The 25864-nt window shown below is 41.9% G+C and overlaps 1 protein-coding gene and 1 long non-coding RNA gene across 4 annotated transcripts in view; one reads left to right on the top strand and one right to left on the bottom strand.

Annotated features, from left to right (window-relative positions):
- Positions 1–9257, top strand: part of GTF2E1 (general transcription factor IIE subunit 1) — a 78043-nt gene extending 68786 nt beyond the window's left edge. The window contains exons 8-9 of one of the 2 annotated variants that reach the window (XR_001874737.1): positions 8048–8140; positions 9023–9257. The gene's annotated coding sequence lies outside the window, so the exon portion shown is untranslated. Of the gene's footprint in view, positions 1–8047; positions 8141–9022 lie in introns of those variants that run through there. The other variant, XR_001874738.1, reaches the window with a different exon arrangement.
- LOC108497294 lies at positions 1353–25466 on the bottom strand. 2 transcript variants are annotated; one of them, XR_001874744.1, is made up of 5 exons: positions 25374–25466; positions 24141–24310; positions 17417–17567; positions 2256–2329; positions 1353–1452 (listed from the first exon to the last, which is right to left on the bottom strand). It is a non-coding gene; the product is annotated as an uncharacterized LOC108497294 (long non-coding RNA). The 2 variants fall into 2 exon arrangements; XR_001874743.1 differs by lacking the exons at positions 1353–1452; positions 2256–2329 and having other exon boundaries at positions 15986–17567.
- Positions 25467–25864: the final 398 nt, after the last annotated feature.

Genomic DNA, 25864 nt, shown 5'->3' on the forward strand with positions numbered 1-25864 from the left:
AACAGAGAGTCTGGTGGCTGTGCAAACAAGTCAGCAGCTAGGAAAGAGACAGCTGATGGAAGAAGATAAAACATTAATGAAAAAATCCTGGGTTTAAAGATTAAGGGCAAGAAGGCATTATTTAAGTACACTAAGACCTAACAAAATCCTTGCAATCATACAGAAGAATAGGATTCAAAGGGACCTCTTCGATCATCAAATCCTCATGCTATCTGTAGTGCCATACCAAACAATCAATCCTCTTCATGGAAAAAGTGATATTAATCCTAAAGTAGTTCTTTTTGTCCCTAGATCCCAGGGGATGGAGGAGAGTGTAGAAACCATTTTAGAACCTGATATTTTGCTTGGTTATAACCTTTTGGTGATTTCATACTTAAATTGGTTTGTCAGCATTTCACACCCATTCTCTCTGACAAAAATGCCACTCATCAAGTTCAGTGATGTCTCTTCCCTTTGTTAGTCCCTATATCTCAAGTGTTAAAGGTGGCAGAGTTGTCAATTGTGGTAACACAAAAAGAAAAAATATTCATTGAATATTTATGGTTTTTATTTGGAAAGAAATGGGACATGCTTATTCCACAGCAAGGAAGAAATACTTTTTATCTCAGCAGCAGCAGTGGAGGATGTCAAATAGCAACAATTACAGCAACATACACTAGCAGTACCAGAAAATTTGTGACCAAGAATCTTGAAAGACCTGTCTGAGGAGCTTCCTGAAACACTGAGAGTGATTTGTAGAACATATTGAAAGATAAGAGAAGCTACATAGAACCAGAAAAGTGACTGTTGGTTAAACAACGTGAACCAGGGCTGTTCCCAGAAGTGGTTATATACTGGGCACCACTCCTCTGCATGTAGAGAAGAGTTGGTTGTAAGTCTCTCTAGTCTCCCCTGCATGCAGACTGAGCACCTCTGCAGCTGGTACAGCATGCCTAGTAAGTATCATGCTGATCACATGCTAGTCAGCAGCTTGCCAGTCCCTTCAAATTCTGAGTCCATACTTAAAAAAGGTGATCCAGTGGCCTGGATTTCCCAAGCCCAAATAGTATGACACTAGTCCCAGGAATAATTATTACTAAGCAGATATGGGAAGTGAATAAAGCATTAATGAATGGGAGGATAGTCAATGCCAGCAAATGCTAAAACCTATTTTCTTAAAAGCAGTCAATGAAAGCTCTTATAAAAATGAGATTTCTTATTTATCTGATTAAAGTTATCTTTATAGGTCTCTGAAAATAAGAGATGTCTATTTGACAGTTGCATGTGTCCTTCTCATTTAAAAACAAAAAAAAAGGCAATGAAAAAATCAGTGTAGCCAGTAGTACAATGGTGAGATTAAAGATTGACTCACAGATGTCCAAGTAGTTGTCAAGAAAAAGAGCTCGATCAGTAGTTTTCATGACAGCTTCAAATTCAGTCCAGAGAAGATCAAGAACTGACTTTGGTTGTGACCTATAAATACATACAAGGGCAACAATTTCTGGCAGTAGGTAGCTCTGTCATCTAGCTAAGACAGATTTGTAAAATAGTGTAGCTAAGGCCAATGCTATACAAGTTCCGGATAGGAAGAAGAAATTACTTAGAACAGGGAGCAGCTGACTATTAGACCAGCTCATTAGGCAAGCAGTGGCTTTATACCTGTTTGAAACCTTGGGCTGCTATTTACCCAGACAAACTCTGCGCAGGCAGCCCCTGTGAGTGCTGGTTGCCAGCACTAGGCAGCAAGTTGGACTCAGGGCAAGTCTGTGTGCCTTGCCATTTCAGATGGAGGCGTGGGTGTGTTTCCATCTGAAGTACTTCAGTTTAGTTCCACAGAGCACAGTAGTAGTGTCAGCTCACACCACAGGACATGCATGGTTACAAGCTCCCCAGCTGGAGAGCCCTTCCATTCCCAGAGGAGCGCAGAGTACCTCCCAGCAAGAGCATCACTCCCCAAGTCAGTGTCTCAGAGTGCCCATCACTGCATCTAGGCTTTGCCTCTATCTTTTTCTTAGTGGTGTGTAGGGCAGCAACCGAACCCAGAGCAGATGTAACATCACACATCCGTGATACCTCTTGCAACAGCAATCATCTGATTGTTGCCTGCGTGCACTGTTTCCAAACAGCTGCCTGGGCTGTTTTCAAGTGGCTGCTTGCAAACACTGCAGACAGACACTCAAATTTCACTATTCCCTGTTACATGGGAATCACTCAGCTATATATTTTAGGTCATATTACATTACTTCTGGCACTGCAATGTCTGTGAATTTAGTTACCTTGGGAAGAGAGGACACTCCATAACCACCTCCCTAAGCATCTGATCTCAGCAAAAGACTGATACTGGGGCAACCTGAAAAGCACAAAATGATGGGTCAAGGATTAATTAACTAAGACAGACTTGGTTGACTAGAAATGCCCACAGGACTCCCAAATGAGAACAAATGGTTTCCTTGTAGGAATATCATCTTTGCCCTGACAAAGACATCAATGCCACCTGGGATCTCCCTAAGCCACATGGTTGCTGCTCAGTGGATAAACAGATCTCTGCTTTTAAAACAAAAAGATAAGAAAAGACAAATTTGAGGTAGTTACGGTAATGGTATCTCAGGTGCTTTTCCACAGGCAAGACGTGAAGGAACATCAGAGCAGACCTGTGCAGTGAAACTGTTGGTGTTTGGGGTGGGGAGACTGGTTCAGACTAGATGGAGTTTAGATCCATGGACTGAATCAGCATTAGCAGCTGGAGTATGTTAGGAGTGTTTCTGGGTCAGGTCTGGCTTCCAATTCACATGAAAGGAATTTGCTTGTATGTTCCAAGGCTGCTCTGCTCTGAAAGCCAAAGTAGGAGATGAGGGCCAACCAGGAAAGTCTCATCAAAAGCACTTATGTAATCCAAACTAAAATGCTGATGCTGAGACACCTGCAGATGCTCACACTGGAGATGGATATTGGCACATCTTTTACTTATGAAGAAGCTGCTTAACAGGGAAAGCTTTTTTTCCTTGAAGTCATCACAATCAGTCATCCGACCTAATAAGGGATGATTCTCACATCTGTTGTTGAAGTAATGGGACTCCTGTTTCTAAGGTCACCATGGCTGATAATCACACAGGAAGGACAATTTTGATTATTCTCTTTTTTCCTCTTGCTTAAGTGGGTACCTAGAACAAATCCATGTATGTAGCACATGGTATCTTCATGTGTCATTGGAAGAAAATATAAATGCCATGAGTACATTCTGTCTTGTATAGCTGACCCTCTTCAAAAATGCTGAATCTCAGCGTACACAGAAGTGACTGCTTTTAATGCAAAATCGGTGTTGAGCATACTCTTCAGAATTTGATCCAAAGCCTGAGGAATTCTACAGAAACTTCTTTTGTCTATGACACGGCTCTGAACAGACTCACAGAGCTGTCACCCACAATGTGAAGCAGACTGGCTTAGATGTGATAGTAGGTTTTTCTAAAATGTCCAAAAAACAAAGGCATTCAGAGAGAGAGACAGACAGCATGCAGGAGAGATCTACCTACCTGTCCTACATATTTCAGTGAAACAAATCAAAACATCTGTCAAGACATGCGAGGTTGAGTCTACAAAGTTCTAAGCATTCTTTGAAGTGATGAAGCTCTTACATCTCATTGACCTCTTTGAGAACCAAGAAGAGCAAGTGTCAAACCCCAAGGTTTATTGAGGCAGAAAATATTTTTCTTCTATGCTTTTTCCTCTAGATATCAATGGTTTTGTTGTGCTTTCCTCTATTCTGGTTTTCTAAGCAGTGTGTTGCAAGGGGAAGGTGAATGACTGAAGCATGCATGCCCAGATATTTTTGACTGGCTTATGACAAGTAATGGCAGGAGTTTGTATTTATCTTCAGAGTTTCATTTCAATTCTTGTTCTTTATCTGTCCATCTCTTCTAATATTCACAAAACAAATGACACTGTCATAGCCATTGATATATTAGGTAAGTGATGGTTACTGACGATCAAAGGACGCCACACTTCTCCTCACATGTATGAAAAGACATTTTAATTATTAAGAAGCAGCACTGAAAAATCTACACCCCAATTAAGGTGCAAACAACGTGGCTCGCACAGTGCAGGGAAATGGTTACAAGTCCCCTCTGCAGAGATTGCTTGAGAAGTGGCAGCAATGGGCACTGTAACAGTAAAAGAGGGAGAAAACGTCACAAATATGAATGGGTTGGGAACGAGTGATAGCATCACCAGCCATCTGTCTGAGTTTGTATGTGGCTTTAGGGGTGGCAGTAGTAAAAACCTCCTAGATTTTTGCTGCCTGTGAGCATGGATTGCTACTAACCATCTGTAGGCATGCCAGGTAGCATGACTATGTCCCTTTCCTGTAGCTGGCTCCTCACATGCTGTGGGGTACAAAGCAATGGTCTCTCTTCTCACTAGAAGGTTTTTTCCTTCCCTATCATCATCTAGCACCTTTGTGGGCCTTCTTGTCCAGTGGGTCAGTCACAAGTGAGCATCTGCCTCTCCATCTTTTTCTAGTATCAGCTAAAAATATCACTGGTTTTCCTTTTCTGCAGTCTCTTAACACCCTTTATTTGTACACTACTATTTATTATTTAAAGCAGTGCCTATATTATTTAACTCACTGAGCCTTTTTGGGATACAGTTTCCATGAAAGAGGCTGTGCAGCATCACTCTGTTGAACTATGAATTAACAACACCAAGGGTGCCTCCCTTCTCTGTTGGAACAAATACCACCCATAGTTATTCTCAAGCATTTTTGCAGTCCATAAATATACACATGCATGCATAACATGCATACATTTGTGTCTGTGTGTATATTTTTGTGTATCTATGGTATGTGTCAGGAGGATGCAATAAGCTGCCAGATACTCTGTAAAGCCTTTGATCGGCTGCAGCTTTCTGCACCCTGTGCTGTTCATCCTGCATCCTTGGCTACTCCACCACCACACCAGACTGTTTTCCAAAGAGCTTTTGTCTGTGGTGCTGCGTCTCAGATCCCAGGACAGGGCTTTTCTCCTCTCCACATCCAAACTGACCACTTTCTCCTGCAGATTAAGCTACGGGTTTGTGGTAGCAAACGTGCCCAAAGGATGAAACAAACTGGCTAAACAGTTCATGAACACCAATTCTCTTCTTCAGGTCCAAAACCATTTGGTTTTAATTATATTATTTTTACATATAAAAATACCAACATTTCTAATTTTGGGTAAGACTGACTCTGTTATTTCTACATGCCTACTATTCTTTCTGCTGATCCACCACAGGACACATTCCAGCTGAATTTTCAGTCTCAGGGATCACGGGCTGTTGTGTGAGTTATTTAGTTTTTGCCTGGGATTTGCTAGTCTTTCTCTGACTTCTCCCCACACAACTCCTCTTCCTCTCATTCAGCCATAGGTTCACAGTGCCTTGGGCTATGTGTGCTCTGTGGATCTGTTTTAGTTCCCTGTCAATTATTCCTCCCCGTTTACAGTAACAGCTCATATCACATTTTATTACTGTAGCTCATGTGCCTTTCACATCATTGCTTTTGAAACACTGAATTTATTCTGAAATGCGTCTGGTTTCTAGTCTAGCTTCTCACTGTTTCCTAATTCTAGGGGGATTTTGTTGTTGGTTTTGCATCTTTTCTGCTGGCTGCGGCTGTGTCTGCATTTCAGGATTATTGCTCAAGTTTCTGTAAGAAACATGGAAATGTTTTTCCTTCTCTTCTCTGACTTCCAAGCCTTTTAGCTACTTCTGTCCCCCCCTGCTCTCCCTTCTGAGCCTCAAGCACTGTGCTCCCTTGCCGGCCATTGTGTCGAACACAAAGATGAAATGACCGGGGCGTGTGAAAGCACTTGCCTACACTTCAATATTATCTTCTCCTGCAGGATATCACAGTTAACCCTGGATCTCCACTTTCCTTTACAGTCACCTTATTTTCATTTTGAGAGAACTCAGAGCTCACAGCAGCATGGGATTAGTGTTTCAGCTGCTGCTGTGTGCAGGCAGAGAGCCAGCTTCCTCTCCCACCGCGTCACCCAAGTGTCTCGCACTTGGCCACCTGTATGACCACCTGTATCCCTGCATGACTAAGGGCAGCTCAGAGCTGTTCATCCCTCTTACCATTCCTCCACATCAGTATCCCCATCTGTCAGGGCCTGATTACACCTGTGAAGCTGAATTTTCCAGAGAGCAAACAGGATCATTTTAGAGGAGCTCCTGCTACCCCCTTCCCAGAAAGAGGGAAGCTCATAATTCTGCTACGCACTTTTAAAAAACCCACTGTAGCTGATCTGGGGTGGGGAATGGGAGCAATGTACTCTGTTTATAATGTGAACAGCATTTAAGACTTCCCCAGATGCTTATACTTTTGCCAGCTCCAAATGATAAAAAAGCATGTGTCAGGTCTCTAAACACAAGATTGTCTTTAAAATTCATTACAGTTAAGAATATGAACTTTGAATGTTTATTCATTCTTCCCATTCTGGGCCTGGAAGTTTATTTGATAGAACCTGCCTTTGAGAAAGGAAGCTTTTACCTCAGGTGCTGAAGCATGGGCTGCACAAAGCATGGGCTGCACTATTCCAGGGTTTAGGGTTTTGGGAAAAGCAGGGAGAAAAAAAGGTAGGCCTGGATGGAAGAAGTAGGAGAAACCGCTGGAGAGACCAATGCTCAGAAGAGACAATGGCTACTTCTGCCTCCAAGACTTGGTGTTCTCCACCAATTCCAAAGACTCGGGCTCTTCTTTCATCAGCACCATGTAACTTGTCTTTCCATCGTTTAGACAAAGCAGGCTGAAAAAAATATTATGACTTTGCTACCACTAAGAGTCTATTGTCCTTGGTGACACGGTCTTCCCTACCTCTAGAGCCCCCTTCATCTTATCTGCTGGCAGAAGTCTCTCTGGAAAAGGATTTTAAGGTGATCAGGTCACAGGGTGCATCCATTAGATGGGGGAGACTGCCAGGCCCACCTTTTTTTCCTGTGAGTGGCAAAAACAACTAGGAGAAATTTGGAGAGCACCCAAAATGTGTATCTAACTCTTGCAAGACAAGAGAACATCCCAGGAAAGTGAGGGTTCCATTGAGTGGGACCACAAACCAGAAGACTGAGAAAGAAAGATGTTTCAAAACCTCAGTCAGTACAGGAAAGACATGCAGATTATTTTGGTTTATTGTGGTTGTATGAAGACTGAAACACTTAACTATTTTCTACCAAATAGCATAATACCTTTAGAAAGCCTTTCCTAATATCAGGTAGGAAGCAATAAGCCAAAATCACAAAACAAATCTTTGAAGATACGATTTCAACATGAAGACACAGAAAACTTAAATATAGGCTGCTACTCATTGTAGCGCCAGTAAATGTAAGCTGGGTAACCAGCTGAATAATTACAACTGCTGACGATTACTTATGAGCATTCCTGAAAGCAAAATGTGACCCTGAATGTTATCTGCTGGGAAAGAGTATAAACCAACTTTTCATTCCAAGAGAAGAGATAAGGGTAATAGGGGGCAGGGAACTAGAACACAAAGAACACTACATCAATAGCTAACAAACAGGTAAGGAATTAATAAAGTAGTTGTTGTGTGTTTGCTACAGCAAAATAAGGTGATAAATAGCAGACAACTGGGGCTTATAATGCATCTGGCAAACCAACTGAATTATATTCTTTGACAGGATAACAAGCCTAGTGGACAAAAAATACTCCACAGTAGCTATCGATATAGTTCCCTGAGATGACCTTATACGTGGATTACCAAAATCTGAATGGTACTTCTCAAACTCCAGCTCTTCCAGTGTGTGCCAAATGCAGGGAAGTGTGTCACAGCATGCAGTGTTTTGCAGCCAACACACAGTCATTTTAAACTACATGGCTGTTTTAAGCATGTTTTCTCAACCTCCAGATCCGCGAAAGCCACCGAATGAAAAGTAGATTACACCAAATCCCTTTAGGTAGAAAGGATCTGAATCTTAAACTTCAATATTCTAGAGGGGCTCAAAAACACAGCTACGTGGATGTTTTGCTATTAAAGCAAGCAATCGAGGCAATAAACATAATCTTGGTTTATTTTGCCATCAGGTGGTAGTCAGCAGTTTACTGGAGGTGGAAAAATTGTTGGAGCTGTAAACAAACACCCTCTTCCAAATTCATCAGGAAGGCTATTGCTCAAAGGTACGTACTTCCCTCCTCCTTGACACCCACTCTGCTGCCTAATTTCCCATGCTGGAAGGTGGCATTGTTCACGCACTTGTTTCAGCCAGCGTGGGAGGAGATCTTTCCCTGGCTGTCTCTATAATACACTTCCAGGCAACTAGCAAGGGCACTAGGAGAGGTGTAGAATGGTGTAAATCCATCTAGTGCCATTACATGTCACATGCTCTCTGAAGAGGAGATCCATTTGGAACACCAGCCGTGGTAAGTACACCAGCATTACTACAGTGTATTTTAGAGGTGCTTGTTCCCTGTGTCCTGGCTTTGGGCCTATAAATACCATGGGTTCCAGTGGTTAAAAATTGCATAGCTAGCACAAGGACTTTGTTAGTAGCACTGCTAGGAGCTTAAAACATGAGCCAGGTGTGGCATGGATGACATGGGTCAGATCTGCTAACACAGAGGTATTTGAAAATACATGAACCTCAGTGTGGTCTTGCTACTGGAGGAGGACAAAAATCCATCTTCTCAGGAGAGGTCACACAAGAACACAGTTTGGTCCATTTCTCCTGAGAAGGTCTGGAGCAAGTATGTGACTTCTCTATCTCCTACTGGTTTTTGTTCTCAGCTGCATTCTATATGACTTTGTGAGTCTAGTGGGTGGCATCCTTGCTATGGTGGGGGAGTTGGAACTAGATGGTCTTTAAGGTCCCTTCCAACCCAAACCATTCTATCATTCTGTGATTTTATGAGTTCTCTCTTATCTTTTTGTTGAATGACAAGAAAAAAAGAAAAGTTATTTCTTTATGAAATTGCAAACTAGCCTCCACTATATTCCTGTAGTGGAGATGGGATCAAGTCAAGTGGGAAGTGAAACTAATGATACCTCTGCCTTGTACAAAGCCTGGTGAAAAATAGCCAAACACAGGACAAGTGTTGGAGAATTAATCAAAGAGGTCTTCTGTCATGCCCAAGCAACCACTCTCAACCTGAGAACAGAACCATACCTGAGGAACAGAAAGGTGGAAGCACGTACTAGACTCTGGAAGGTGAGAATACACAAAGTGCAAGCTAGAAGAATGAACTGAAATCAATTAATTGAAGTTCAACCTCAATAAATATAAAGGGAAGGATGAATAAACATGAGTACAGAGAAATTAAGAGGTCACAGAAAAGAGTCCTAGGGTTAATGAGAACATACTCAATGGGGAATTGCTAGATGAGGCTGGCACAAATGCACAAAATGTTCTATCAGATGGATATTGGGATTAATAGGTGTCATGACTTTAAGCAAGTAATGTAACTGGAGAGTATTGAAGCATGTTTTGGTCAGCACAATTCCAAAAATACAAAAGCCAAATGGATAGAAATGAGATGAAAGAATTCAAGAATCAGCAAATCTGGACCCAATTTGTTTGTTAAAAAACCCCAAACACTCAGTTAAAAGTTTTCTTAATACTGATACAAGTAAGTCTCCTAACTATGGAGCTTAGAAGAATAGGACCTTGGTTCCCTTCATGAGGGAAAATGGAAACAACCATTTGTAATTAGCCACATTTTCAGGAATTTTTGTTTATTTGTGGCTTCATATGCTGTGTTCCACTTTATTTACAAACACTAATATGTTATTGCTGTGACTGCCTGTTGAAAAGCACAGGGAACATACATAGATGCTTTAGAGAGGGTGAACCACAGCTCCGCAGTAACTTTCCGGAATGGGCACAGGGAAGAAAAGTATTAGGGGTAGTAGGGACGAGAGCTCTGCCTACAAGCCGCTGAATCACTGTCAGGAAGCCCACACCTTCCAGACTCAGACAAGGCCCTGGGACAATTCTTGTACCTCCTAAGGCTGGCCTGGTGATGGTAAGGTGACTTCACAGCAAAGATCAAGTCAGACCATTTGCAGAGATGCACATGTGACATGTATGATACCTGACTGAACCAGCACCAGTGATGTGTTCTCTGAACTCAGGAGGGCAGACCAAGCCAAAAGTGATAAGCCACACCAAAAGGCACAGATTTAGCTGAATTGAAGAAGGCAGAGAAAAAGTCTATGTGTCTCTGATACCTGTAACTGTGAGTAAGTAGGAACAACTGTTTCTGTGCTTCCATTTATGCAGCAGTAGCTGCCGTACAATGTCGAGATATCCAGTACAGTTTCAGTTTAGGATGGAGGTGAACACAAGCTACCCATTTGTCAAGAAACAGAATGGGATGGCAGAGGAAAGAAAAAGAACCCAAGGGACAATTAATTTAAAGAAATGTAAAGCTAAAACACAACCAGGATACCTTACAGAAATGGAGAGATACTGTAGACAGGATGGTGAAATTTTCATCTTTAGTTATTTTAAAATTAGTTTCTGGTCACTACAGGAAAACCTTCTGAACAAGCTGAACACAAACAATTGGCTTCTTATTCTAAAACAAATTCAACAACAACAGCCCAAAGCAAAGCTGACTCTGGAAACAAATTACAACTGAGCTTTGGTTGACTTCAGCTCTTGAAAACATCACTCTTTCACTGATGGTGGTCACCAGAGATATACCCCATTACCACAGCTACATCTACACTGCTAAAGGCCATCCACCCTAAGAGACACTTACTCTGATTTCCAAGCCAAGTCATGTAGTGGAGCAGTCCCCCCAGTTTCTGGTAATTCCCTCTAGAGAACAGCCATACACTCACCCTGGGCATCCTCTGAATTCCCCACAGAACTCCCGGGGCCCTGGAACACAACCCGTTATGCTGTTTTTCTTTCTTTGTCAACCCAATGTGCACTAAAACAAAAGCCCTTTTGCTGCAGCCCCACCTGTTTTTAAGTAGGAACATGCCATAAAGGTTGGTGGAGGTATTTAATTCTTCAGTCCAAGCTCTGTTTGCCTACATAGTGACTCACCTCACATGCTTCAGATCAGCTTCTTTTGAGGAGAGGAGGTGTGATACAGGTCCCACTGCCATGCTGAAGATGACACTCTGTTATGCTTGCAAGACAGGTCTTAATTACAAAGTGAAAATTGTTATTTCGTGCTAAAGTGCTGGGACAAGATAAATGAAAACAGAGGAAATATTCAGTAACTGCTGAAAAGGACACACAACACCCATACACAAGGAGATGTCTCATTAATTACTTGCTTTAGTCCCCTTTGGGCTCAGAACACAGCAGCAATAGAATTACTTTTGTTAGCAGCTGTGGGCTCTGTTTTGACTGAGATACGTATTTTCTCTTTATACTTTACTGTTTTTTGGCGTGTTTCTTTTTGGTGTGGGAATTAATTGCCTACAATTTACCTAGAGCCTGTACTTAATTCACATGTCAATCATTCATGTTTCGTGATGTTTCAAAGACAGCAGCAGAAATGAGGACTACTAAGAACAGAGCAATCCTTTCAACATACGAAGAGTCATTCAGGACTAGAGTTGTTAAAAGCCGGCCCAACAAGGTATGTGATATTCAGCAACTGAATGCCACGCAAAAAAACCAGTACACTTGAAGCAGTAGTTGTCACTGGACTGAATTCCAGAGAAAATCTCTCCTCATAGAGACCAGCTTTTTCGTTCTGTTTTACTTGTCCAATATTTTCTATTGCAAATCTTGAAGAAATCTCAGAAAAAAATAATAGAAGCTAGTGAGGGACTAAGATGTTGTAAAGCAGTGTTTTTTCCACAAATAAAGCATAGGTGCTTCAGAGTGACAAGGGGCCCTAACTTGTGACATCACCTCCTAAACCCAGTCAAAATGTTTGAAAGATATTGTAGTCCTAGAGACTTGTCTCAGAACTGCTTCTTGTAAATGGAGTTTGTTACTCCACTAAAAACAGCTTAGCCCTAAGAATCATCTACATCCATACCTTTTGCCTGGGAGGGAGTGTCAGGAGGGAGCATGAGTAATTGCAGTGGCTCTGGAGCTAGGGCCCAGAATGCAGGGTTGCCTGCGCTGTCCTCTTGCTCCTTCCCACCTCATTCCCAAAAATAATGGAACACGAGACAGAGTAATTTGGTCACCTCTCCATCGTGCTTTGTCACCGCTACCCATGATCTTAGCAGTTTATATTTATCCAAGGAGAGAGGAGGTGGAACAAACAGAAGGAAAGATGGAGGAGTGGATGAGAAACTAACAATTCCTGAAACTGTAGAACCTGGCAGGCTTTGGTTTTATGGCATCATGGTGGATGACTGCACAATGTAGAGCTGGCTTCTGTTGTTAGCAAAACTATCAGCAATTTTCCATCCAGCTGGGAAAGATTTTCTGTTAATGCACATCATGATTTTAATAGCATGTGTGTAGGTGGTGAAGAATTGAATTTTTTTAAAACTTTATAATCAAGGTGAGAGGAGGCAGGCACAGCACATGAGAGAACCATGCGGTGTCAACTCATCTATTATCCCCCAGGTCACACCTGCAGATCTTTCCCACCTCCCCCCTACTGACTGGTCTTAAAGTTGAGAAATGTACCCTGCTCTGAGCACTTGGCTTTTTTTATTTATTTATTGTAAAAGCTTAGCTAAAGGTGGAGAAGAAGGATCATTGAGTTTATCTGTTAATCTCAGAGGTTAAAAGTGATTGCTCACACTTTGTATCCAAAAAAAATATCTACATGCAGCCATATATATATGTCAAGTGTGCCTGTGGAAAGGAATCTGAGCAGTGTTTGCTTAGTACAAGATGAAGAGGAATGTGCAAAAAAGCAAAATCCAACAAGACAAGGCAATTAGTAATTTTCCCGTTAATACATGTAAATGCAATATAAAACTTGAGCTTTGCACTCTGGTGACTTGGGTTTAAAGCACAGCCTGCTTCATCTTCACAAGAATGTTTTCACTCTCCTCTAATGACAGGGACACCAGCGCCATTGATGCTTTTTGTTGCGCTTTGCCCAGTGGCTGCTGGAAGGGGCCACCTCCCCTGCACTGGCCATGCACTCCTGCGACTCCCCTGCATTAGCTCTAAGCTCCAGAGGTTGTGCAAAGGGAGGGCAAGCTGAGTGAACAAGCTGATCTGCCAGAAAACTTAAAAAGCCAAAAAGCAAATAGTTCCAGCACATTGATCTGCCTTACACGTGACCTCACAAGGTCTGGTACAAGGGATGCAGCAGGCAGGGGAGGCAAGGAAGAGATGGCTGGTGTAATGTCAGAGTAAGTTAGGCCACGACTGACTTGATGCTCAGAGCAGTAGTCTTGTTGTTTGGGGCTCTTTTCCTCTTTATAAAGTAAAGAGAAGATTGATTGAAAATTCCTGCGGTTGGCCTGGTGCCAGTCCCATACATAGTATAAAATCAGCCCTGTTCTAAGTTGCTGGCCCACAAATGTGTATTCCACTGTACTCACCAACTGGGAAGGACAGAGAGCCACTCATCACACTGACAGTCCACTGTACATCTTCAAATACAGCACATCATATACTGTCTCCAAGGATGGCACGGCATCCTGGTTTCTGTGCTTCTGCTTCAGCCGCATTTGGTTAGGATGCCATAAATTCTCCAACTCCTTCAATGTGGCTTTTATGTCTGAAATGTTTTGTGGTTGTTTCATAGCCTTGGCCCTAAAACTCTTATTTCCTCTACAGGTTCCCTGAGGGTAATTTCATCCACCCAGATTCAACAAGCATCACTATACTGACAAACATAGTACTGACTGGTGTCACTCTCCTGTCCAAACTAACATCTCAGCTTTCGTCTGACATAATTTTAGGGCTAGCTAGCTGTCAAATTCAATTCAGTATGGCCAAAACAGAAAGCTGATTTTGACTTTTCCCCTCCTCCCCTCCCTTATGTTTTTTCCCCTCCTTCTCTATTACTCCCTCTTCTCCCCCCCAAAACATTGAAAACTTATGGCTTCCTCCTAACATCAATATCTAGTTTGAATCAGCTTTCTCACACATCTATCACCCCAGTTACATTCAAGGCTTGCTGCCTCCCATTGCATATTATTCTAAAATCCCCCCTGTCCTGTTCATTGACTCAACTACATCTCCCAAATGCAATCAGTTTATCAGCTCCTCTTTCTAATAACCTAGTGAGAATAGAAATTTTATTGGATTATTACCACACTAGTATCTTTCTCCTGACCAGAGCAGATTGTATGGCAAAAGAAGAAAGTGTAGCCCAAAGAAGACATTTCCAAAGACATTTGTGATGCACCCATTAAAAAAAGCACAAGAGCATCATGCTTCAGGAATTCTGTATCTCTGAGTTTACGCCAGGCAAAAGCCAAGACTCGGTATGTTTTTATACTCGAGGTTGTCAAAGCTTACTTAAAATTAATACAATATTTTTATCTCAGCATGAGGTTGTAAATATAGTGTTCTGTATTCATAAGTGATTTTAATGTAGTATCAGAAAGACTGTGATATAGAGCCTTACCTATCTACCAGTATTTTACATGCAATCATTCCTAGAAGTTGGGAAAACTTCAAAAGCAAGTTGAAGTCAGCTTAATTTGGCTACCTTTCCAGAGGTAAAAGAGTGTCTAAATAAAGTATAATGACCCCTTTCTTCCAGGAATGATTTTCGTGAGGTAGGATTCCCCCTGAGCTCAGTGAACAGTCTTTGGGGATTTCCTTGCTGGATGAGTCTAGTGTGGAGGCTGTGTGAGCAAATGCCTTAGAGGAAGTGAGAACAGAATAGCTGCTTAAGAAGATTAATGACTGGATTCCTTAAAGCTAGCTTATGGGAAAGGTGATCTCTTATGTGCGAGCCAAAGACAATTAATTAAAATGGGTCAATTAGCCTGTCAAATACAAATGTATCCAGAGTTCAAGCTTTTATGTATTTACACCAGAAACTGTAAAATCAAGGGAGAAGGAAGACCTTTTTGAATCCTACAGGGCAGAAGATGAATATGAGTTGGTGAAGAGGTAGAATACTTGCCTCAGCCTCCACCAACCCCACACCTGTGAATGGGTAAATGATGTTGGGTCCTGCCACTGGTGTACACCAGCAACTGTCCGCATCTGCAGCATCCTTCAGTGTAACAGAGCCAGAACAAACTATAGAGATAGAAAAACGTGCAAGTTAACACTTGGATGCCAAGTGCCCACCAAAGCCACTCTGCCACTCCCGTCCTCAATTGGACAGGGAAGAGAAAATATAATGAAAGCTCATGAGTTGAGATAAGGGGTGAGGTCACTCGCTGATTACTGTCATGGGCAAAGCAGTCTTCATTTGGAGAAATTGATTTAATTTATTACCAATCAAATCAGAACAGGATAACGGGAAGTAAAACAAATCTCCAGCAGCACAAGGAGACAGGGATGGGGGTTACAGTCAGTTCATCACATGTTTTGCTGCTGCTTCCTCCTCAGGGAGAAGAGTCCTTTCCCTGCTCCATTGCAGGGTTCATCCCACAGAAGACAGTTCTCCCAAACTTCACCAGCATGAGTCCTTCCACAGGCAACAGTTTGTCACAAACTGCTCCAGCACAGGTAGCTTTCCATGGGGTGCAGTCCCTCAGGAACAGACTGTTCCAGCCTTGGTCTCCCACAGGGTCTTGCCAGAAAACTTGTTCCAGTGTGGGCTCCATTCTCCACAGGTCCACAGGTCCTGCCAGGAGCCTGCTCCAGCATGGGCTTCCCATGGGGCCACAACCTTCTTCAGGCATCCACCTGCTCTGGTGTGGGGTCCTCCATGGGCTGCAGGTAAATCTCTGCTCCCCCATGGACCTCCACAGGCTGCAAGGGGACAACCTGCCTCAGCATGTTCTTCACCTGGAGCACCTCCTCCCCTTCCTTCCTCACTGACCTTGGTGTCAGAGCTGTTTTCTCTCACATATTCTAACTTCTCTCTTCTCTGGCTGCAATTGCTTCTGCCCAATGACTTTTTTCCCTTCTTAAATAAGTTATCACAGAGGTGTGATGGGCTCAGCCCTGGCCAGCAGTGGGTCTGTCCTGGAGCTGGCTGGCTTTGGCTCTCTTGGCCATGGAGGAAGCTTCTGGCAGCTTCTCAAAGAAGCCTCTCCTGTAGCCCCCACCCCCGCTACCAAAATCTTGCCACGCAAACCCAATACAACACTGAATAAAAACCCATTTCTGAGGTGGAGTCAAATTCCAGCTATATAAGCAAAGAGGGAACTGTAAGGAACTAGAGTATTTTTTTTTCTTCTAAGTGTGGCATCAGTAGCATCAGAATATAAAAACCCAAAAACATTGAAGATGCAGAACAGATTGAATTTCAGCACAGATCTCTGGAAAGAAAAGACAAACCCACCTTGACAGAATCAGTTTTGGTGAGTCTGAACTAAATGCAGTGATGAAAATACTAAGTCAGTCAGTTATGTGACATATTTTAAAGAATAGGCTGATGAGAACTAGAAACCACCTTTGTTCTATCAATCACTTGAAATGCATTTCCTTCCAAATGTGTCTAGAATCTGCACAAGCATCAGTGTATGTAAATTCAGAGATGAAAGCAATAATTCATACTGGTAGGAAAGCATAAGGCATTTCTAAGTATGAATGCCAATCATTCTCCATAGGTTATGTTGCTGAGCAATGAATAGGATGTGAACCTGATAAAAACTGAACATTTCAGAAGGCACACAATCCATAAAATGTTCAAAATGAGGGAGGACTTTGGGTATACAACTTGCCTGTAAGCACACAGAGGTTAAGCCAAGAATGGAAAAATTAGACATGTCTCCCCTTGGTTTTTAAAAAAATCCTGGGATCACAATGAAATGGTCAGAATCTGTGCTGTCTGGGGGACAAAAGGCTTTGATGAATCACTCAAACTCGTACAGCCCAGGCAGCTATGCAAACTTAAATACCAAATAAATTACTACTTGTATCTGCTATACATACTTACCTTCAAACTTGCCAACAGGTGAAACAAATTACTAAAATACATGACAAATGAGGGAAAGGTAGAATACTTTAGTTTAGCTGTGTGTTATTTAATAACTGCCAGATTCTTAGTGTTATCCTTTAGACCAGGATTTATAGACTTATTTACTTTACAGAGATGAGAAAATAATTCTCAAAAATACGGAAAACTGAATTCTATTAGGAAGAAACTGTCAAAATGCTCCATATAATTTATCAGTTTGAACACTTTCCAAATGATAGAGCCAAAGATTAAAAGTGATTTTCCTTGTGGACAGAGATGAGCATGATGTGACGTACACGAGTGGGCTATGCAATTACTTGCTAGTCACTCAGTAGAACAATAGACAGAATGACTTTTTAATTCTTTTCCTGGATTTGGGCAATAAAGAATGGGTTTATGGCACAATTGGGATAAAAGAGCACATCCATCTGGTGTATCCCACCTAGAAGGCAGTGGGTCTGCCTGAGAGAGACTTACATTTGCAACATGGGACATGGTCTCTACCAGGTATTTCAGAAAACTCCTCCTGCACCTTCTTGGGAAACTCATTTGGTTCAATGGTCATCCCACAAAACTTGAGATGTCAAACAGCTGTGATTTATTCTCCACTGATAAAGGCATCAAACCTCTACAAAGGACAGGAGTGAAAGTCAGTGACAGCTATTTTGGACTAGTTTGAGTCAATGAGAAGACTGAACAAATATGACAGGTTTAAAAGATGATTCTAGTAGAAATAAAATGCAAGCAACATTTGGAAAAAACAATTCTGATGTTTCCAAAGCAAACATTTCCTATTTTAAATTACATTTAGATATTTATTTTAATAAATTTATATTATATATTAATAGATATATTAACATAGTTTTGGGCTTCTGAACTGGAAAACAAATTATTCCAGGCACTCTAAATAGGATATACTGTTTATACACTGAAGACTTACACCCAAATCTGAGGTAGATAGTAGGTGTTCTCATTTCCTTTGGGCTTGAAGAAATGGCCATTTATAGGATTATACACACACAAATTGCAAAGGGACAAACTTTATGTTCAGCATTACGTTGCAGATCAGCATGGCCCTAACTTCTTAGCCGGAAAAGCACTCTGCAAATATCCACTGCCTGAAGGATGGAGATGGGACAGCAAGGACTCAAAGCCCCTGAGACAACTCAATCCAATCCAATACAGGCACTACATACCAAATTCCTATTTGATATATCACATTGGCATAAAGAAAATCCCTGACTGAGAGACAGAACAAGGGCTGAAGAATAATACAGCTGTCATTCCTGGCATGAAGAAACATTTTTTAAACTTCTAGGTCTGATTGGATTTTTACTGCTGACATTTCTGCCAGACTTCCTTTCAACAAAGCATCGAGACTAGGATGGAATATTTCATAGGATACTTGCAGAGGAGACAGAATGGTCTCATCTGCCTTCACTTTGCTCTTAAATTAAGATTAAAGGGGGGAAAAGGAACAATGGAGGGAGGGGGAAAGGAAGGCATAAAAGCCATTGCAGTGATCAAATTCACTCACAGACTAGCTCAGCCTGACACAATTCTTAGACAGCTGATTAGGTAGTTTTCAGTCTTTCTGCAATGAGGGATCTGGCTGTGGTCAGGATGTGGCCCTGATCTGGGAAATGGTTCGTGGGGGATGGTTCCACAGAGTATTAGCGAGATTTTCTTCATAGACTTCGTAAGAGGGTTGAAAGTCAGACTGCAGGCAGCATTTGTTCCCTGGAGTCTTCTGATGAGGCTGTTTATTATAAAGTATTGCTTAGTCGAGAAGAGACAAGTGTATTGGTCTTGCAGGTCAACAGTAATGTATTTGCAGAACGTATCAGTTGTTAAAAATGAAAGATGCAGACATAACACTGAATGCTCTTCATGACAAAAGGATTGAAATACTAGAACGTGGGATCCATTTTCCCTTTGCTCTTCTTTTCTCTCTCTGCTTTAATCTTTCCAACTATTGTTTTATGCAAATATCTACACTATTTAAGGCCATCTATATGAAAGGTCAGTCACCTGCTTTTGAACAAAGGTTATAACAGGTCTAGACTTTTCTATGAGGATTTTTTTGCACAGAGGCCAAGGATGTGATATCTGATATTTTGTGAACTGACACATTATATTTTTGGTTCCTATGATTCATCAAACTACTTTGAGTGAATGGACCTTTTTACCCTATAATTTAAACTGAAGGATATTGAAGGGCAACTGAAATTTTCCCCAGCTAAAAAGAAGTCTCTTTTCTGTGAGTATTAGAAGAAACCTGCTCAAAAATGCAAACTGTGCTGATGGCTTTTCTATAGAGCAAGTGCAGACTCATTAAATGTATTCTTTTTTTCTTTCTAACTCCTTATGCTCTTCTTCTAATTGAATATGAATTCAAAGATTATGTTTCAAACTTGCAAGGCTGTGTGGGTTGGAAAGCAACCGAGACAAGTATCCCCATCCTAACTGAGACCTTTGTTAGTACAGAATCTAGTAAAACAAGCTAACAATTTGGAATACGTTGGCTGTCACTTCAAATGTCAGTGATAATTTGCAAAACATTCAGAGCAATAATGGGAAAAGGCACAAAACGTCAAATTTGTAGCAAAGCTGACAACAAAAAGAATATTCACTGTGAATTACAGTCTTCCTGACTTGCTAAAGCTCCTACTGATTCTGCTTTAATAAAGGATATTCTTCTTTCAAGGGATTTAGATACAGTAGATTGTCTAACATGCTTAACTGATGCTTGAAGTTCTTTGTCTGAAAGCTTATCCTTGATGACTTGGAAATCTGTGGTCTCTTGCTGATATTTTTGGGAGGGTAATTGGTCAGTTTGTGATCTGGCTATATATTACCTGGATAGGTATACACTTGGTCAAGGACCCCACCATTTCTTTCTACAGGCTATCCCATTTTCACAGATTTTTTTTTTTGGAAAGCTGTTCTGAGAACTAATAACAACTGTCTTTGGAAAGGCATTGGCTCCTGCTGTTTTGCATCTACTAGAGAAGACGAAAATGTTCAGAATGAAAAATATTAACAAAAAATTCAGAAAAGGTATATATTGGTCAGACATATGCTTGATGGAAATTAAAGGTTCAGAGTAGGAGAATAACAAGTCTGCTTTCTGACAATCTGTACCGCTTACTAAAAATATTTCACTGAACCATTGCACCTTTAGATACATCGAATGTGGACAGGCTGGATTGCAAACCTGGGTCATTAGAAGTTCAAATAGCCTGGCTCACAGCAGGACCTGGGAAAGCCAGACAGTTTTGTCTAATCCTTAGTGAAGGAGTAAGAGGGGAAAGAGATAGCTAAGCTATGTGATAGACAGGGATCTATAAAATGAAGTATTAAGAAAAGGGATTAAGAGCAAGAACTAGAAAACTGTGCATAGAATACAATGCAAATTGGATGCAGAGAGAATACCAAAAAGCCAGTTAGAGAACTACAATAAAGGCTGAAAAGAAAACTGTGGCGACATGGTACATGGCATATATTTACTACCTTAGTAGTTACTAAGTCTCTTAGTAACTTAGTAACTCTCCAGTTTTGTGTCCCAGGCAAGGCCCCACATTGTCTTGACTAGAACCCAAGTTATCTTGATTTGACATCCCAGAGTTCTTCATACTTGCTACTGTAAAGATAGAGAAGATGATTGCTGTGCAGATAGTAATCACTGAGGCTTTAGCTCCTCCATGGCTTCTGTTACAGCTTGTAACCCACAATCTGTTAGAAAAAGACCCCTGCTTCCAGAGCAACCAAATCTAGGTTGAGTCCCACCTAAGCCTCGGGAGAACCCTCTGCAAAAAAAATGCATTCCTCTAATGCAGCAGGACAGCCTGTACAGACTAGTCCAAATTCTTTGCCCCAACTGCTGTTCGGGTGACTTGTGACAGTTCTTCACTGAGATACACAGCCCCTCCTGGATAGGGCACGTATTTGTACTGTAACTCAATAGGCCACCATTGTGATGAATTTATACTGTATGTCTGAGCCAAACCAGATTTAACAAAAGCCAGGCCACCCTCATTGCTCTGTCCAGGCCTATAGCTCTGCCTTTCTTTGCACTGGCTCTGGGGCTTGTCTGACCCTGTGCGGAGTTAATCCAGCTCATTAACCCAAAATAAAACTATTGACTTTCCTAGCAAATTAATGCATTGCTGAAGGGACAAAAAACCCTCAAGGGCTCAATTGGATGCAGGATTTTCCTTTTCAACACCAATGAGAACGGATCACCCAAGCTGAAACAGATAACTACTTTACACCTGTACTTGGCCTACTGTGCAAAATGGAGTTCTTATTACAAAACTACATTCTCAGTTTTGTACAGACACATCCTACAGCTTCTTCATTAAGAAATCTGGTCTCTGAGCATGCATAAAAGATCTAATTTTTATGGTAAATATTTCTATCCTGTACTTGTGAAGAGAAAAAAAAAGGATTATGTATTAATATTACATGAGGATGAGGAATTAGCTTTTTATCCATTGACACCTATGTAGGATGAAAATGGCACTGCTGTTTTTCAATCAGCAGTCTCTGTGGCACCTGAGTACTGAAAGATCCTAACAGAATAGGAGGCTTCCAGCCTTCTAATGTTATTTTTTAACAGCTCTCTTTACAGCTAATAATTCAAAGGGCCAAAGGAAACCTCATGTTATTCCAAGAATCAAGCAGAATGACCAAGGTAATAATAGATCTGGCATTCTAGGTAATCCTAGACAATACAGTGATGTTATGTGAATTAAAGCAGTCATGCTATGTGTGATTGAATCAATAAGGGGTTAAAGGTAGGAATATAATGAAAGCAAACCCGCATGGCTTTGTGGAAACAAGTCTTGACAAGCAGGCCTGACTTCAATTTTTTATGAGATTACAGGTTTGTTTGATCAAGGTAACCACATGGATGTGATAGACTTGGACCTTCCTAATGAATCTGATTTAGTAGTGCTTGACATTTTGATTAAAACATTAGCATTATATAGCCTTAATAAAACACATTAAATAGATTAAGATCTGGCTAATTGATAGAGTTCAGCAAGCTGTTCTAACCAGATACTCAGCACTGACTGGGGATATTTTTAGTGGGGCTCTGCAGGCAGGAACACTATGCTTACTGCCATTCGATGTTCTGGAATTACACAGAGACATGGGTAATATTGGCAAATGTCCCGCAGTGTAATGAGGAATGGGGAGCTATGGAAAGTCACAGTTTTGCCTGCATTGGCATAAATGTGTTTCTGGTATCTGATTTCATACTTTTTCTTTCGTTCTGTATAAGCACAGAGGTTCTCTTGCAGGGTATAGTTGCAGGGCTGTGGTCTAGTCAGCCGCTGATGGGTATACAATGATTTCTCTCGAGGGTCATTGATTTTATCTACTAATTCATGTGTTGTTGAAGGGAGTTGTATGAATCATTTTAAAAGCGTGAGCTGTGAAACCACCCCTTATTGCACACTTCTGCATGTCTTTTTTTTTTTTTTTCTAAACTACCAAGAATATAACCTGAGATTTAAATATGTTTGAAGCTTTAAAAAGTCAGGAAATTCTAGTCCATGGGCTGAAGAAGGATTGCTATAAAAAAAATAAACCAAGAAAGCCAGATGAGGTAAGCAAAAAAAACCTAAAGAGAACTAAACAACTTCAGTGATCAGTCATGTACATAACATATATAATCTCTACTACTATCACCTTCTGGTCATCTGATCTATGCACATCTTTCTCATTCTTCATTTTCTTGGTCAGTTCTTGAATCAGATTGAGGTTAGATAACACTGAATTAATATTACTCTCCTTTGCTAGATTTGATTCTGACCAGTCTTGTTATACTGCTACACGTAATCACAAGCTTACTTAAGCAAAAATCAAAATGAGAATTCATACGAATTTTTATGGTGTAGAATGTTAAAGATGCTCTTTCTCAGCAAAATCTTTGTAGCAAACTGTTGCCCTTTTAACATTTGGTTTGGTTTCTGTTTGACCTTGCAGAACAAGATGACTGATAAATATAAAAGATACTATCCAGGAGAATATATTTTCCTCTTACTATCTAAAATACAGATTCAGAGACAGATTTTCCACAATGCATTAGGATGTTATTTAACTTGGTTTATATCAATTTAACATCTAAAATCTTTTCACATTTTCATAATTTTACCAACTTGTGTTAAAACTCTTGGTGGCAAATCTATGCAGTCTCAGAAGCGCCCTATGAAACATCAATACCATCTAAACCAGCACAAGCCAGCAAGTGGATGCCTCATCTATCTACTGCTTGTTTCTCCACTAAAAAAAAGCAAATTTTTTTACTGTGTCAAAACCGAATTGGTCCTTCTTCTTTTTTTTTTTCTTTTTTTTTTTTTTTTGTTTTGTTATACATCAAAACTCCTCCCCAGCCAAGTCATTCAATGGGGCTCCTTTCTGTGCCTGTCATCAGTGTTACTGAGTTTAAGTCCTGCACTGTCCTGTACCACAGTTAATTTCCATCATTCTCTCTCTGCTTCTGGATTTGTGTCCAGCTTAGAGCAAAATTTTCAAAAGGGACCTGCATGCCTTACATGTACCAGTAGTGAGCCAAAATATTTTCCTCAGTTGATATTTTTAAACAAGACTGATTATGTTTTGTTGGCCAGTATGGTTTTGTTGTTTTGGGTCTTTTTCCTACAAGTCAGTTTTCCTAACACCACATTGGCAGTAGAGGATCCTTGCTTGCCCTTTTGGATACTCTGAGGTAATATCTAATCGTCAATACTCAGCTCTTCATTCTGATTCTCTGAAAGACAAACGTTGGTATTCAAAAAATGTATGCATCTTATTCTACTTCCAAAGGCTTTTTATCAATCTTCTAATTTTCAACCTTCCCTTTCTTCTCTTAAAACTGTCTTATCTCTGTCCTCCCAAGAACTGTGGAACTGTTATATCAGATTTTCTTCCTCTGGTACCCCCTGACTCCCAGTGTCTTCTCTTTTTTGCAAGTCTGGGACATTTTCTTCATTCTAATTATTTCATTTTTAACCTTATCTTTTCCTTTCCTATTTACAATTCATGCTGTTATCTTTCTTTTGGGTTTTGTTGGCCTTTTTTTTTCACTTGCATTGCCTGTGGTGAACATAATATCAGTAGGACATGACATTCTTGAAATAGCTTCAACTGGGTTTTGACTTTTCCTTATTCTCAAAAACTCTGTACTTACATCTTTACAGATTTGCTTACTCAGTTCCATCCTCTTTTTCATTTTTGTCTCCTTGCCATAGTCCTCATATATTTTGTTTCCCATAGAAAGATATGCTCCTTTTTTTTTTTTCTGGCTGCAGAAACCTGTCAACCTTTCCAGTTTCATCAGCACTGTATCCTTTATTTTTCCTAAGGGCAAAAGTGAAGCTACGATTATTCTTTCAACTTCACTGCAATCTTTTTATCGTTCAGAGGGGGAGTACCTGTGAACACACAGGGATGAGCTAAAGTGAAAACAAAAAAGTATATGGATCTCAGTATAAGAAACCAAAGTAAACACTATTACCTTGCTTCACAGAACTGTAAGATTTACAAAAAAACAATTAGGTGTTAGGGTGGGTACCAGAACTCTCCTAAGCACTCCTGAAACATCTGCAAAATGGAGTGATCAATGTGCACACCTCAAGTGTGACCAACGTGCAATGCTTTGGCGAGGTGTTATTTATTCCTGTACAGAACAAGTTTGTTCCTTACACCATTTTAGTCAGTTCCCGGCTTCCAACCACGCTGACAGTGCTGTGCCATGAGTCACTTTTTTAATAGCTGCCTCATTTGCTCCCGACCTGAATAACGTTTTTATAGAGGTTTGTGTACCGTGTAACACCACCCGTGCTGGACCGCGCTTCGGAGGCCCGAGAGCCGTCCCACGCCACTCCCATGGCTTCGGAGCGAGCCCTGGAGAACCTCCGAACCACGAGGTGCCCGGAGGGGCAGCCCTGGGTCAGTTTATTCCTCTGGGGAATGAAAAGGGGATTAGCCCCCGAGAAGGCCGGTGGTGTCAGTATCCGGGCTGAGCACCGACCCGCACAGACCGCTCTGTGCCAGGCGGGAAATGGAGCTCCCTGAGCCACGGGGGAGCTTCGCCACCACCGGGACCGTCATCTCCTGTGACATCTTCACAGAACCACAGAACATCCTGAGTTGGAAGGAACTCACAAGGATCGCCGAGTCCAACCCTTAGCCCTGCACAGGGCAGCCCCAAGAATGTGCCTGAGAGCGTTCTACAAACGCTACTTGAACTGTCGAACTTGGTGCTGTGACCACTTCCCTGAGGAGCCCGTTACAGTGTCCAACCACGCTTTGGGTGAAGAACCTTTTCCTCATATCCAACCTAAAACTGCCGTGGCACAGCTTCATGACTAAGTTTGGGTCGATTCGCCCTCCCGTACGCAGCTCAGGCTGCGAAACCAACCTGGACCCCCACGGCCCCGCCAGCCTCGCTCCCCCCGGCGCTGTTCCCCACAGCGACCGCCGCCGATTCCACCGCAGTGGGGCGGGGCCTCCCCACCTGACCCCTCCCCCGCGCCTCCCGGCCCCGCCCACCTCGCTGGGATGGGGCGGGGCGTTGCGGAGCAAACTCGCGATGCGGCCTTTTCCATTGGCGGAAGCAGGTGCCCATCCTCACAGCGTGCCAATCAGCTGCCACGGATCGCAGCGGCCGCCAGACAGCGCTTGCCCCCTACCTGGAGCCACGGGCCGCCGAGGCTCTGGGCGCAGTCCCCGCCCCTTCTCCCCTCTCTACCAATCTCGTCCACCCAACCCGAACTCAGCAGCCAATCGAAACCTGAGCCGGTGCTGTCAATCACTGGCGTTTCCCCGCCCGCCCCCGCCCCCGGAGCCGGGAGCGGAGCGGAGGGGAGGGGGGCCTTCGCCGGCTGCGCACCGGTGCGGCGGGCGGGGCGT

Source organism: Lepidothrix coronata, unplaced genomic scaffold (genome assembly GCF_001604755.1).
Source record: "Lepidothrix coronata isolate B3197 unplaced genomic scaffold, Lepidothrix_coronata-1.0 Scaffold46, whole genome shotgun sequence".
Lineage (NCBI taxonomy): Eukaryota > Metazoa > Chordata > Aves > Passeriformes > Pipridae > Lepidothrix > Lepidothrix coronata.